At 48.2% G+C, this 14725-nt stretch overlaps 1 protein-coding gene across 9 annotated transcripts in view; it reads left to right on the top strand.

The window, feature by feature from the left end:
* The window catches only part of NSD2 (nuclear receptor binding SET domain protein 2), a 77371-nt gene that overhangs the window by 8777 nt on the left and 53869 nt on the right, over nucleotides 1-14725 (top strand). The gene's annotated exons all lie outside the window — the stretch shown is intronic.

Genomic DNA, 14725 nt, shown 5'->3' with positions numbered 1-14725 from the left:
AGGTAGAAGCGCTACTCACTGTCTAGACAATATTTTTGTAAGCGTTACATTTACTTGGGTTTCAAGGTTCGGGAGCAAGGAAAAGCCTATTGAGGAATTTAAAAATTTTTCATTGAATCCTTGATGCACATATCAGTTTCTCACGTTGATCGCCCCACTTGTCACTGTGCCCTTTCTGCTCTCCTGACCCCCTGTCTTGCTGTCCCCCACCTGCCCCCCACTCGAGTGGAAGCTCTTGCTCCTGGCGGTGGCCCCAGGACTGCGCGACGCCTGCCCGCGCTCCGCCACCTGGACTGGCCCGCGTGTTGGCACCGCGGCCGCCCCTGTGCCGTGTCGGGGAGCAGGCAGCTTGCTCCAGGCCTGCGGGTGGCGCGGAGGGGTGTGCGGTCCGTCCTTGTGACCCGGGGACTGGGCCCTGCCCCAGGCCCCTGGCTTCTCAGCTGCTGGATTCCTTCTGGGGCAGGGGGAGGCGGGAGCTGGCCTGAGCGCGGGGAGGAGCTGGCGGGCTTCAGGCTGCTTCCTCTTCCTCAGGTGTGGAGGGAAGGCTTGCGTTGGGGGAGCGGCACCGCCCAGAAGGAGAGCATGCCCAGGGGAGGCATGGAGGACGGTGCGTGTTCGGGTTTTCTCCCTTTGGTGCTGCGTCTGAAATTGAGTACCTTACTGAGCGTCACGTTAACAGCTTATTGGATTCTTTTCTGTTGAGTTCTGAAATCTGTATAAAAAAGTATTTATTTCTTAAAATTCAACTTCTTATAACTTCTTTGAAAAAAATATTGGTGGTTCTTGTTTGTCCGATGTGGAGGCTAAGCTTGTGTGCATTTCTCAGATACCAGTGTGCTCTTGGCTGCTTTAGGGATTTCTGTGAATTAGCAGTTATATCAGCAAAGGGTCAGAACACATCATAGGTAATTACCCTCTCTACTTCCTTTGGATAGGGGCCCTGTTCATTTTTGTAGGTTGATAGACCTCTGAGATAGAGGAAATCTGTGTCTTGATGGCCCACTAGGAATGAAACGTGTTTTCATAGGACCTTGCCCTGGCTTTACAGCTCTTCCTCTCGAGGACTCCAAGGTAACTCCTTGGGGCCGGGCACAGCACCCTGGGTGTTTGGGTGGAGCCTGGTCCCTGTTCTTGGGTTTGCCCTCTTTGTGGGCTGTCCTTGTCTCCTAGAAGCCATTGCTGCTTCCCTGGGTCTGTACCAACTGCTTCTCTTGTTCTCTGCTATTGGCTGGAGGTCTCAGAGCTGGTTCTTCAGCTGGTGCCCAGATCCTGGCACCTTCTCACCTCTCTCCTCCCTTTGTGAGTTCCCAGCACGGGAATGATGTAGTAGAAACTGAGTTGTGAATTCCAGCCTAGAGTTTATAGAAATCTTATTTTCAAGGATGTGCAGTTTCTTGATACATCATCAAGGCAAAATAGAAAGCTTAATTATTATTAATTTTATAATCAGAAAGTACATTTTATGGAAAATCTGTAATAACTACAGTCTTACCAACCAAATGTTTAGGTGTATTTCCAGTTTACCTTTTCATTCATCAGACTGATCCAGGTGCCCTAAAGACAGTTTCCTCTGTGAGGGTCATAACAAAAGGTAACAGTTTAGGTAACTATTCCAAGGAGACAACTGCTCTATTCTTTCAGCTGTTTCTTGTGGTATCTATCTGTACTTAAAAAAAATAACTTTCTAATTTTGCTGAGGTGAGAACTTTGAGGTTTATATGTTATGTGTTAGGTTCTATCTACAGGAGATAAGGATTTAGCTTTCTTTCCCCCTGGCCTCCCACTTCCCCTTCCCCAGTTCTTCCCAATATTGTGGTGTCTGGGTTATCTATTCCTCCCTGATAAGCTGTTCCAGAACTTAGTGGCTGAAAGCACAACAACATTTATTTGTTTACAGTTTTGCAGTTTGGACATCGTATGCCAGGGTTAGCTTGTTTCTGCTCTTGTGGTGTCAGTTTGTTTCATTCCTGTGGCTGTGTGTTGGAATTGGCTGTTGGCCACGGTCCACCATTCTCCCCAACATAGGCCTCTCATGAGGCTGCTTGGGCCCCCTCATAGCATGGTGGCTGCTTCCTGAAGGAGGAAGTGAAGCTGCCAGTCGTTTTATTTTTTTCTTATTTTTATTTTTTTACTTTTAGGCCGCACCACGCAGCTTGTGGGATCTCAGCTCCCCGACCAGGGATTGAACCTGGGCCATGGCAGTGAAAGCCCGGAATCCTAACCACTGGGCCACCAGGGAGCTCCCTGTCTGCCAGTCCTTTTAAAGGCGAGGCTGGCTCTGGTCTGGCATCACTTTCGCCATATTCAGTTGGTGGGAGCAGTCACAGGCCCAGGCCAGAATCAAGAATGTGGAGAAATAGATTTTATCTCTTGGTGGGGGAATTACAAAGAATTTTTGGCCACTTTTATTTTATTTTTTTATTTTTTAGAATTTCCAGTTGCTTTTCTTCTTGCAACATCTTTTTTTTTTTTTTAATATTTATTTATTTTGCTGCGTCCGGTCTTCGTTGCGGCATGCGAGATCTTTTTGTTGCGGCATGTGGGCTCAGTAGTTGTGGCTTTCAGGCTCTAGAGCACAGGCTCAATAGTTGTGGTGCATGGGCTTAGTTGCCCTGCGACACGTGGGATCTTAGTTCCCCAACCAGGGATCGAACCCACGTCCCCTGCATTGGAAGGTGGGTTGTTAACCACTAGACACCAGGGAAGTCCCTGCTTTTAAATTCTTATCTCTCATGGTAAGTTTTCCTCACACATCTGATGGCCTTCGACTGCAGGCCCACTGTTGAGACGGAGGTCTGGGAGCTGACAGCAGGTCCTGGGTGGAGGCTTCACTGAGGGCCGATTGGTCAGGACCCACCGTCAGTATCAGCAGGTGTTTTCCCTGCATCTTGGCAAGTGTCCTCTTGCTGGCTGTGTCTTGTAGTTCACTGCCTTGAGCACCCCCTCCGGTGTGCCCTGTCCTTAGACTACACTCCAGTTCTTCTCCCGCTGGGGTGGGGCTGGTTGCCAGGCCGTGGGGGGGGTGTGGGTCGGGGACTGCGCATTATGTGGACTTTGATCCAGTTCTTTTGACTTAGGGTTCCCAGTGTTTGCAGCACATGCCCCTGCTATGTGCAGTGACTTATCGTTATGCGTTAGGCATGTGTTAGAGTTAAAATAGGAAAATACCTTACAGACATGTGAATGATACAACTTAATATGTTTAATACCTTTCCTATTCAACAGAAGATTTGATAGGTTACAAACTGAGATAAGATTAACATAAAATTCATCAGTTAAACTATTTTAAAGTATATAATTCATTGGTTTTGTAGTACATTCTCAGTGTTAATGCAACCATCACCACTATCCAATTCCCGAATATTTTCGTCATTTCAGTAAGAAGCCTGGTACCTATTGGGCAGTCACTCCCCGTTTCCCCTTGTCCCCCAGCCCCTGGCAACCACCATTCTACTTTGTCTCTGGATTTGCCTATTCTAGACATTTTATATGAATAGAATCATGTAGTATGTGGCCTTTTGTGACTGGCTTTTTTCTCTCAGCACAGTGTTCTCAAGGTTCATCCGTGTCATATCATGTCTCCATACTTCATTCATTTAAAAAATTTTTTTTTATTTTTTGCTACATTGGGTCTTCGTTGGTATGCACAGGCTTTCTCTAGTTGCAGCAAGCGGGGGCTACTCTTTGTTGTGGTGCGTGGGCTTCTCATTGCAGTGTCTTCTCTTGTTGCGGAGCACGGGCTCTAGGCACGCGGGCTCAGTAGTTGTGGCACACGGGCTCTAGAGCACAGGCTCAGTAGTTGTGGTGCACGGGCTTAGTTGCTCCGAGGCATGTGGGATCTTCCCGGACCAGGGCTCGAACCCGTGTCCCCTGCATTGGCAGGCGGATTCTTAACCACTGCGCCACCAGGGGAGCCCACTTCATTCATTTTTATGACTGAATATCCCATTGTATGGATAGATCACACTTTTTTTTTTTTCCCTGCCGCGTGGCATGCGGCATCTTAGTTCCCCGACCAGGGATTGAACCTGGGCCCCCTGGTGGTAGAAGTGTGGAGTCCTAACCACTGGACCACCAGGGAAGTCCAGATCACTTCTTCTTCTTTTATCTGTTTATCAGTTGTTGGACATTGGGTTGTTTTTTGCTTTTTTGAATAATTTTGTGAAAATTCTTGTACAAGTTTTTGTGTGAACGTGTTTTCAATTCTGTCTTGGGTAGATCCTAGGAGTGGAATTGCTGGGTCACATGGCAGCTAAGGAACTTCTTGATTGTTTCCCGCTGCAGCTGCACCACTCTCCATACCCACGGCAGTGTGTGAGGGGTCCAAAGATTTGCCATATTACACTGAGAAGATAGAGAGAACAGACAGGCATGGAGCCAGGGAAGATACCGACTCATGCATCGTCATAAGGTTAAGGTTGGGGCCGCGGGGAGAGAGCCACACAGGTCGTGGGCCCGAGGCTGACCTTGAGCTTGTCTGTGGTTCCAGGCTTCTTTGCAGTGAAAACAAAACAAAACAAGGAACAGGTTAGTTATAAAGTCTTTACTGTCATAGGTGCATTTCTGCAGAAGAAGCAAGACTTCTGCTGTGAGTCAATTCTAAATTCCATAAAATAAAGCTTCTCAGTAGAGAGTTCTTACGGAGTAATGGAGCCGTCGCTGCCCTCAGCCCCTGTTCTGTAGCAGACTCTGTACTGATCTCATTGTTCTTCACAGAGAGCTCTTTGCTGTAAGACTGGAGGTCCTGTCATCATTCAGTGAAGGTGGGACCAAGATCTATTCCAGGTAGATTAGTGTGAAATGTTGGAAACAAAGGGAATGTTAGGGAATGTATGTGTGTGTTTGTGTGTGTGTGTGTGTGTGTGTGTGTGTGTGTGTGTGTGTTTTAACCATACTTGCAAACTTGACTTTTCCATCTAAGTCTCTCTTCTGCCTCCGGAAGAAGGACTGGAGCTTGGTCCCTGTCCTGGCTGGGCTCTGGGGGACATCCTGAAGCCCTTCCTGCTGTCCCAGCATTGAGACTTCTCCCTGGTGACTCTGCTCAGATTCACAGAATGGACTCGGTGGGCTGCAGCTGGATTTCTGAGCAGCTGAGAGAGTGGGGCCTCGTGTGCCCGAGGTCGGAGCTCCGGGGAAAGGAGTTTGGGGGTTGCTCCAGTGACTCTTCCTGCCACTTTTCCATCCTCCACCCCATCTTTCTCCTTCCTCTTTCCCTAATGTTATATCTGTATTTTAAAATCTCTGTCTCTCCCCTCTGGGATATTAGCTCTACAAGAATAAGGTACATGCTTTGTTTACTGCTCTGTCTCCAAATGTTGGGACAGGGCCTGTGCTCATTGACTAGTTTTCAGTGTTGAGTGTTGTCATTCAGGTCACCTTTCCCTTCTTTTGAGAGTGGTGCCTTTCCCTTTATTGGAGACCCCCCCTCTGTTCCATGTGGCCCTGCAGGGCCGGCCTAGCCTCCCGAGCCACTCACTGTGTCAGCTCATGTTGTAGGAGGCCTGTGGAACGTGAGGGGTGAATTATATAGTTCTTAAAGCTTGTTACAGGAAGCAGCAAGGTGGTGCGCGGCCCTCCCCACCCTGTCCCTGCTCCCCTTGGAAAACCACTGATAACTCTGAGCTGTTACTTTCTGTCTTAACGTCCACATTTTCACTTTTCACTTTAAGTGTGTCAGTGTTTTCTTTCCTTTTCAACAATGATTGTGTGTTACATTTTGTTATATTTATTTATTTTTTAAAAATCAATTAATTAATATATTCATTTTTGGCTGCTTTGGGTCTTTGTTGCTGCGCACAGGCTTTCTCTAGTTGTGGCGAGCGGGGGCTACTCTTGGTTGCGGTGTGCGGCGGGCTTCCCATTGCGGTGGCTTCTCTTGTTGCGGAGCACGGGCTCTAGGCGCATGGGCTTCAGTAGTTGTGGCACACGGGCTCCGTAGTTGTGGCTTGCGGGCTCTAGAGCGCAGGCTCAGTAGTTGTGGCACACGGGTTTAGTTGCTCTGCGGCATGTGGGATCTTCCGGACCAGGGCTCGAACCTGCGTCCCCTGCACTGGCAGGCGGACTCTTAACCTCTGCGCCACCAGGGAAGCCCCACCTTTAGTTTTTAGAAAAAATTTATTTATTTATTTATTTATCTTTGGCTGCATTGGGTCTTTTTTTTTAAATTTATTTATCTATTTTTGGCTGTGTTGGGTCTTCGTTGCTGCGCGTGGGTTTTCTCTGGTTGCGTCAAGCGGGGGCTACTCTTTGTTGCTGTGCGCGGGCTTCTCATTGCGGTGGCTTCTCGTTGCAGAGCACGGGCTCTAGGCGCATGGGCTTCAGTAGTTGTGGCACGCGGGCTCAGTAGTTGCGGCTCGCGGGCTCTAGAGCGCAGGCTCAGTAGTTGTGGCGCACGGGCTTAGTTGCTCCATGGCATGTGGGATCTTCCTGGACCAGAGCTCGAACCCGTGTTCCCTGCATTGGCAGGTGGATTCTTAACCCCTGAGCCACCAGGGAAGCCCCCACCTTTTGTTATTTTAGACATTTTAAAAGGGAAAGGCTTTGTGGACAAGAGGAGCCCTGAGCCGCGGGCCTTACTCCTGCAGCAGCGTGCCTCTCGCTGAGGGACTCTTCCCAGTCAGCTTCCCCACGGTTGGCGTTTGGTGTCTCTAACTCATTCCTCTGTTGTCTTTGTCCTTGCGGGTTTACCCTTCCTTTGAAATTCCTTACTGTCATTTTAATTGGGGTTTCTGCACGGAGTGTAGGTAAATGTGAGAGAGGAGGCCTCACATTCTTTTTAAATATAAAAATTGTTTTAGAATTACCACTCTCCCCTTATTTTTTGCATCATGTTCTCCTTCTGGGTTTATATTTTTGCTCTAGTACCTCTTTTAGCACTTCATTTGTGAAAGGGATATGTATATTAAACTCCCTTAGTTTTTGCATGTCTGAAAATACATTTTGCCTCATGTTCAGTGATAATTTAGATGAGAAATTATTTTTTCCCTTAACACTTTAGAGAGGCTCCGTCATCTACTCCTATCTGTTGAGGCTGCACAAAGATCTGTGTTTCTGTTTCCTTTCTCATGCTGAAGTCTGTGAATTAACTTATTTTTTATGGGTACTTAGGTTTTAAGATTTTCTTTTTATCCTTCATGTTATGTGGTTTCAGAAATGATGTGTCTAGGTATTGATTTGCTTTTATTTATCTTGCTCAGAACCCTGGGTACCCTTTTAAATCTGAATAATTGAGTTTCCTTTTATCTCTGGAAAATGTCCATTATTACCCCTTTGAAAATTGCCTTTTCCCCATCCTCCCTAGTTTCTCCTGGAACTCCATTGGAATGTAAACTCCCTGAGGGCAGGGTATTCTTTGTGTGTGTGTATGTGTGATAACATATACATAATGAAAAATCACCATCGTGACCATTTTTAAGTGTATAGTTCAGTGGCATTAAGTACGTTCACATTATTGTGCAGCCGTCACCACCCTCCACTCCAGAATTTTTTCATCTTGTGAAACTGAAACTCCCCATTAAACACTAACTCTTCATCCTCTCCTCCCCATTCCCTTGCAGCTACCTTTCTACTTTCTCTCTCTATGAATTTGATTACTCTTGGGATCTCATATAAGTGGAATCAGGGAGTTCCCTGGCGGTCCAGTGGTTAGGACTCCACACTTTCACTACCGAGGGCGTGGGTTCAACCCCGGGTCAGGGAACCAGGGTCCCGCATGCCATGTGGCAAGGCCAAAAAGAAAAAAAGTGGAATGATACACATTTGTTCTTTTGTGACCAGATTCTTTTACTTAGCATAATGTATTCAGAGTTCATCCATGTTGTAGTATGTTTCAATACTTCGTTCCTTTTTAAGGCTGAAAAATATTCCGTTATCTGGAGGTACCACAGTTTATCAGTTCATTCATCTGCTCAAGGACAGCTTGGTTGCTTCCAAGTTTTGGCAATTATGAATGAAACTGCTATAAACCTCTGTGTGCAGGTTTTTGTGTGGACATAAGTTTTCACCTTCCTTGGGTAAGTACCAAGGAGTGGGATTGCTGAATCGTGTGGTGAGAGCATGTTTAGTTTTGTGAGAAGCCACCAACCTGTCTTCCAGCGTGGCTGCCGCATTCTGCGTTCCCAGCGGCAGCGATGCGAGTGCCCGCTGCTCCGCCTCCTCGCCAGCACGTGGCGCTGTCAGCGTTGTGGATTCCGGCCGTTCTGACAGGTGTGGAGTGACTGCCTTAATTACCGTACCTTCACAGTAGGCCTTGCAGGAGGGTTCTGGGTTGTAGAACCACCCCCTGAGCAGTTTCCCAGTTGCCTTTGCAGGGCTCTACCGGCGTCACTCATTCTAGACCCATTTTTACGTATGTTTCTTGGCTCAGGATTTGGGGCACCACAGCCTCCGAGGCAGAGTTCTAGAGGGTGATTCTGTCTCCCCAGTGGTCTCTGGTGAGTGTTTGCCGAGGGCCCAGCCCTGGGCTGGCTGGAGGTGCGGCTCAGGTGACAGCGCTGTCACAGCTGACACTCTGGTCTGCTTTGGGTGATGCCTGTGAGCTGGGGTGTGGGTGAGAGGGTGTGGTCGTCTGCCGCAGTTGGTAAGTGGTAGGGCCAGATCCCAGCCCTAGCGGCGGCCTCCCCACTCTGTGCTCGGGACCCCGCAGCTCTCCACGCCCTCCGGCCCGCTGCAGCTGCGCGGGAGCCCAGGCAGGCCAGGCCCTGGCTGTGCCTCGGCGCTGCGTTCTGGCCGCCAGGCCCGGCTCTTGAGGCCTGTCGTCCTGTCCCGTGCAGCCCACGCCCTGTAAGGCTGATTGCTCTTCCCTCTTCGTCTCTGGACCTGGAGATTGCCCTTTCCTGTTTTGAATTAAGTGATGTAGCTAAATTTTTTTGTTAAAAAAATAATAATTTGGCTACCTTCACCAGAAATCTTCTGAAATGTGTTAAAATGGTGACGGAATGTTAATAGAGTCCCTAATGTTGAATCATCATTTTTGGATACACCCTCTTTAGCTGTGATATCTTATTTTAATATGGTAATGACTGGGTTTGATTTATTTCTATTTTGTAATTTTTTTTTTGCAATCATACTCTACTGATCTTGGTCTGTAGTTCTTTTCTGTACTCATTTTTCTGGTTTTGGTGTGAGAGTTATGCCAGCCTTATATAATGTTTGGGAAACTCTCCATCATTTTCCATGTTCTGGAATAACTTAAACAATAGGAATGCTGTATTTATGTGATGAATAATACATAGCAGTTGGAAAGACTGAGCTACACTTGTTTATATCAACATGGGGGAATCAAGCTGTGGTGATTGATGAAATCGCAGAGCACAAGTGCAGTATGGTAGCATTGCTGCTTGGCAAGCAGGCCCCATACAGCAGTTCTCTGTTCCTGGGTACATCCCATAGACTGGAAGGATGCGTAGTCAACTGGCGATGGGGAGAGTAAGTGGAACTTAGGGTTCCTGAAAGGCAGACGTCACCTTTGTTTTACTCATTCACCCTGAGCAAGGCTTGCGGGAGGTGGGCGCTGCAGCGGGAGCTTGTGTTTGGCTTCTCGCTGTTGGACTTGGGGCTCCCGGTGGGTGCTGTGGGCGTGGAGAACCAGAATCCCGGGATGCTGCTGTGGGCGTGTGGTGGGCGGTGGGCGGCCTGTGGGGGTGAGCCTGGCTTCTCCCGTCTGGGGGCCCTCGGCTGCCGTGCGCCCGCCCTGCCTGCCCGTCCTCGGCTCATGCATCTGCAGTTGCCATTGTCCAGAGGTCTTCTTTTTTTCATGTCAAAAAGACATGAAGCAAATGTGGCAACATGCTGAAAACTGTCATTTTGGAGTGGTGAGTATACAAGTGTGTCCTGTTGTTCTTTGCACTTTTCTGCTTTTGAAACTTGCCTCCCGGCTACCCAGTATAAGAACGATTGGCCGTTGAGGGATCATCACATGAGCCTACTGAAGCTCTCTGGGCCTTTCTTTTATGGTTATTGTGGGCTCTGTAGGTTTTCTACCTCTTGGTTAGGTTTTATATTTTTCTTGAAATGCTAGACAAAGTGAAAGATTTTCTAATTTATTGGTATAACCTTGATTAAAAAAAACAAAAACTCCTAGAAAGATCAAATTAATGGTCAGTGACGTGCAGTGCCGTGTTGGAAGTCAAGGTGGACCCTCTCTGCGGGGCCCCTGCCTTCAAGGGTTGTCCCAGGTGGAATCCTGGAAAGTAAGCAGCCCACGGTCAGATTAAGAGGGGAAAAAAGACCAAACGCCCAAAGAAACAGGTACCATGAATGAAAATAAAAGCAACAACAGTAGACACAGGCCTGCAAAGACCAGATATTTTTTATTTTTTAAGAATTTTTTTTTAAATTTTTATTTATTTATTTATTTATTTATGGCTGTGTTGGGTCTTCGTTTCTGTGCGAGGGCTTTCTCTAGTTGTGGCAAGTGGGGGCCACTCTTCATCGCGGTGCGCGGGCCTCTCACCACCGCGGCCTCTCTTGTTGCGGAGCACAGGCTCCAGACGCGCAGGCTCAGTAGTTGTGGCTCACGGGCCCAGTTGCTCCGTGGCATGTGGGATCTTCCCAGACCAGGTCTCGAACCCGTGTCCCCTGCATTGGCAGGCAGATTCTCAAGCACTGCACCACCAGGGAAGCCCAAAGACCAGATATTTAAAACAGTTATGTTTAATATATTCAAAGATTTGAAAGAAACCTGAAAATTCCAACAGGAACAAGCAGTCTTGAAAATGTGGTTCACGTACAGGTCATGATTACCACGGACCTAGGCCTAGAGTTAGATCCTAACCCCATGACCCTGGATATGTTTTTTTTTTTTTAAAAAACTTTGGGTTTATTTATTTATTTATTTATTTTATTTATGGCTGTGTTGGGTCTTCGTTTCTGTGCGAGGGCTTTCTCTAGTTGCGGCAAGTGGGGGCCACTCTTCATCGCGGTGCGCGGGCCTCTCACTATCGCGGCCTCTCTTGTTGCGGAGCACAAGCTCCAGACACGCAGGCTCAGTAGTTGTGGCTCACGGGCCTAGTTGCTCCGTGGCATGTGGGATCTTCCCAGACCAGGGCTCGAACCTGTGTCCCCTGCACTGGCAGGCAGATTCTCAACCACTGCGCCACCAGGGAAGCCCTGGATATGTTTTAAGAGAAGCCAGAAATCTGAATTTTTGTGTAAAATGTCCCAAACTTTAATTGTTGGCAACTAAAACGTCTTGTTTATCTGTCTACTGGCTCTACTTCTTAATATTATTTTCTTAGCTGTCGCTCTAACTAGGGCTGTGGTTTGCATCCTTAACTCATCACAGGCTACTTAGAGCTAATATACCACTGGGTATAAAATACAAGAATCTTGCAACTGTCTGGATTGATTTACTCCCTTCCCCATGCTACAGTTGTCATATGTATCATATCTATTAAGTTATAACTACAGTGTTATATATTTTGCTTTAATTATTTGAATTTTAAAGAAACTAAGAGGAACAAATAGTCTTTTATATTTACTCATATATTCACCATTTCTGGTGCCCTTCATTTCTTCCTAAAGATCCCAGTTTCAGTCTGGTGTCATTTCTCTTCAACCTGAAGAACTTCCTTTAGCATTTCTCATAGTGAAGATCTGATGGCAACGATTTCTTAGTTTGTATTTCTCTTAAAATGTATTTTGTCAACACTTCTGAAGGATATTTTTTCTGGATATCAAATTCCGGTTGGACAGTTGGTTTTTTTTTCCCCATTACTCAAATCATATCTGGCTTCTGTTTCTCATGGGAAGTAAATGATCATCCGTATCATTGTTTTGTATGTAATGGGTCTTTTTTCCCTCTGACTGCTTTCCAGGGTTTCTCTTTATCTTGGTTTTTAGGCATTTCAACTGATGTGCGCCTGGGTGTAGATTCTTTTATATATATCCTGCTTGAGATTTGCTGAGCTTCTTGAATCTGTAAATTGATGTCTCACTGAATTTGGGAAGTTTTTCTGGTTATTTTTTCCCAAATATTTTTTCTTTTTTTCTTTTAAATGACTAACTTTAAAAATAATATTTATTTTATTTATTTTTTATATTATTTTTGGCTGCATTGGGTCTTAGTTGTGGCATGCGGGATCTTTTGTTGCAGCACGCAGGCTTCTCTCTGGTGGCGGCGCGTGGGCTCCAGAGTGCGTGGGCTCTGTAGTAGCGGCGGGCGGGCTTAGTCGCTCCGCGGCATGTGGGATCTTAGTTCCCCGACCAGGGCTTGAACCTGCGCCCCCTGCATTGGCAGGTGGATTCTTAAGCACTGCACCACCAAGGAAGCCCCCCAGATATTTTTTTCTGTGTCATTGTTTTTCTCCTTCTGGGTGGGAGTGGGAACCCAGACCTTTTGATGCTGGTCTATAGATCATTGAGGCTCAGTTTCTTTTCTTTCTTTTTATTTTTAATAATTTTTACTCTGTTTTTTAGATAATTTTTACTGATCTGTTTTCAAGTTTCCTGACTCATATCTAATACGCTTTTAAGGCCATCCAATGATTTTTTTTTAAATTTCAGATACAAAATTTCCATTTGACTCTTTTTCATAGTTTTTGTTTCTCTGTTGCCATTTCCAATTTATTATTTTATGAGTATATTTTCCTTTATGTCCTTGAGCATGGTTATAATAGATGCTTTGAAATCCTGCTGAATTTCAATATTTGGGCCATCTCGGGGTTGGTTTCTGTTGTTTCCCTGTTTCATCATATATTTAGTAATTTCTTTCCTGGATAATGTGAATGATGTGCTGTAGACACTCTTTATTCCGTTATGTTCTTAAGAGTGGTCTTTTATTTTCAATTGTGTTAAAATACACATAACATTTACCATCTTAACCGTGTTTAGGTGTGAAGTTCAGTGGTATTAAGTACATGCATGCTGTTGCAGCCATCACCAGAACTCTTTTCGTCTTGCGAATCCGGAACGTTGCCCCCATTAAAACAGCACCTCCCTGTTCTCCCCTCCCCCAGATCCTGGTGCCCACCATCCTACTTTCTGTCTTTATGGATTTGACTACTCATAAAAGTGCAGTCTTACCGTATCTTGTGACTGGCTTATTGCACTCGCTGTAACGTCCTCAGGGTTCATCCATGTCATAGCAGGTGTCAGAATCTCCTTCCTTTTTAAGGCTGAATCATATTCCACTGTGTGGATTCCACCTTTTGCCTGTTGTGAACGTGCTGCTGTGAACATTCGGTACAGATACCTCTGTGAGTCCCTGCTTTCAGTTCTTTGGGGTGTGTATCCAGAGTGGAATTGCTGGGTCCTTTTGATTCTTTGGGGAACACCCCCCCCCCCCCCGCTATTTTCCAGCAGCCACACCATTTTACATTCCCACCCACGTGCACGAAGTTTCCAATTTCTCCACATCCTCGCCAACCCGTTTTCTGTTTTTTGTAGTAGGTAGCCATCCTCAGGGGTGTGTGTGAGGTGGCATTTCATTGTGGTTTTGATACTTTTTTTTTTTTTTTTGGCCTTGCCGTGGGGCTTGCGGGATCTTAGTTCCCGGACCAGGGGTTGAACCCAGGCCCAGCAGAAAGAGCGCGGAGTCCTAACCGCTGGCCGGCCCCGGAAGTCCGCTTCTCATCCTCAGAGTGGTGTTGCGGTTTGTTTCTGTCTCGCTTCAGCTGTCTTGTAAGCTGGGCTGCGTGGACTCCAGGGTTCGGCAGGGAGTCTGCGGGGCGCGGGGGCCCGCCTCGAAGGCTCTGCTTTCCCTGTTCACCCGGTGCCCGGCCTGCTCGGTGCTTTCCCGAGCCGCCCCCGCGCCCCCTGCTCTGGGCTCTCTCCAGTGCCTTTAGGTCATTGTCTTCTCTTTTTGTCCATTTGGTCTGATGCGAGCGGGACTGGGAACCCACTGTGATTTACCTGAGAAAAACACCGTGTGGGGCACACCGAATGCTCTGGTGTGTGCCCGGTGCTCCAGGTGTCCGGGGCCACCCCTCCACCACTGCCTGACGCCCACCCTGGCCTGGCGTCCTCGGAGTCTGGGCCCTTTCCACCGAGGCTCTCGTGGGAGGGCTATCCCAGGCTGCATCCTTGGCCCCTCCCCAGGGGGTGTAGCCAGCGGCCCCCAGGCGGTGACAGTGGCTGAGCACCTATGTCCTCGGGCTCCTGGTCCTGGCGCCCCACTTCTCCCTGGTCTCTCACCGTTGGCCCCCTCGTGGCCGTGGTGCACTCTTGGGACGTCTTCCCAGTGGAGTGGGTACCTGCCCGTTCCCTGTTCCGAGCCACCTTCACGGGGCGTCCCCAACGAGGGGCTGTGGCTGTGCGGGGAGGAGACCCCTCTGCACGCGGACCTCGGGCGGCCGTCCCGTGGAGGGCGCTGTGGGTGGTGCGCTATGGCCCGGCCCTGCTGCCCGACTAGCGCGGTCCCGGAGAGCTGACTCCACTTGATGATGCCGCCCTGCTGCTTGTCGCCGGCAGTTAACGTGGGCCTGGGTGGGGAGGGGCGGGGGGGCGAGAGAGGTCCAGCTCTCACCTTCCCCGGCCGGCCGTCTGGGCTGAAGCTTTGCCTACCGGTAATCGGGGGTGTGTCCCGAGCCCCTGCCCTGAGTCCTCTTCAGCTGTGTCTCAGGTGCTTCCCTTTTGTCCTTTGCCCAGGCCTGGCTTTGTGCTGGCCACCTCGGGCGCTGCCCTGGCGGCCGGGGGCAGGGGGCGACCTCCGCTTCCGAGGGCTGAGGTTGAGGGGGGCACGGCCACACAGCTTATTAGTGGCGGTCCCTGCTTGACTCTTGTGTTC

Source organism: Balaenoptera ricei, chromosome 5, assembly GCF_028023285.1.
Source record: "Balaenoptera ricei isolate mBalRic1 chromosome 5, mBalRic1.hap2, whole genome shotgun sequence".
Lineage (NCBI taxonomy): Eukaryota > Metazoa > Chordata > Mammalia > Artiodactyla > Balaenopteridae > Balaenoptera > Balaenoptera ricei.
Note: the sequence above shows the minus strand (reverse complement) of the source record. Positions and strands in the feature narration are given on the sequence as shown.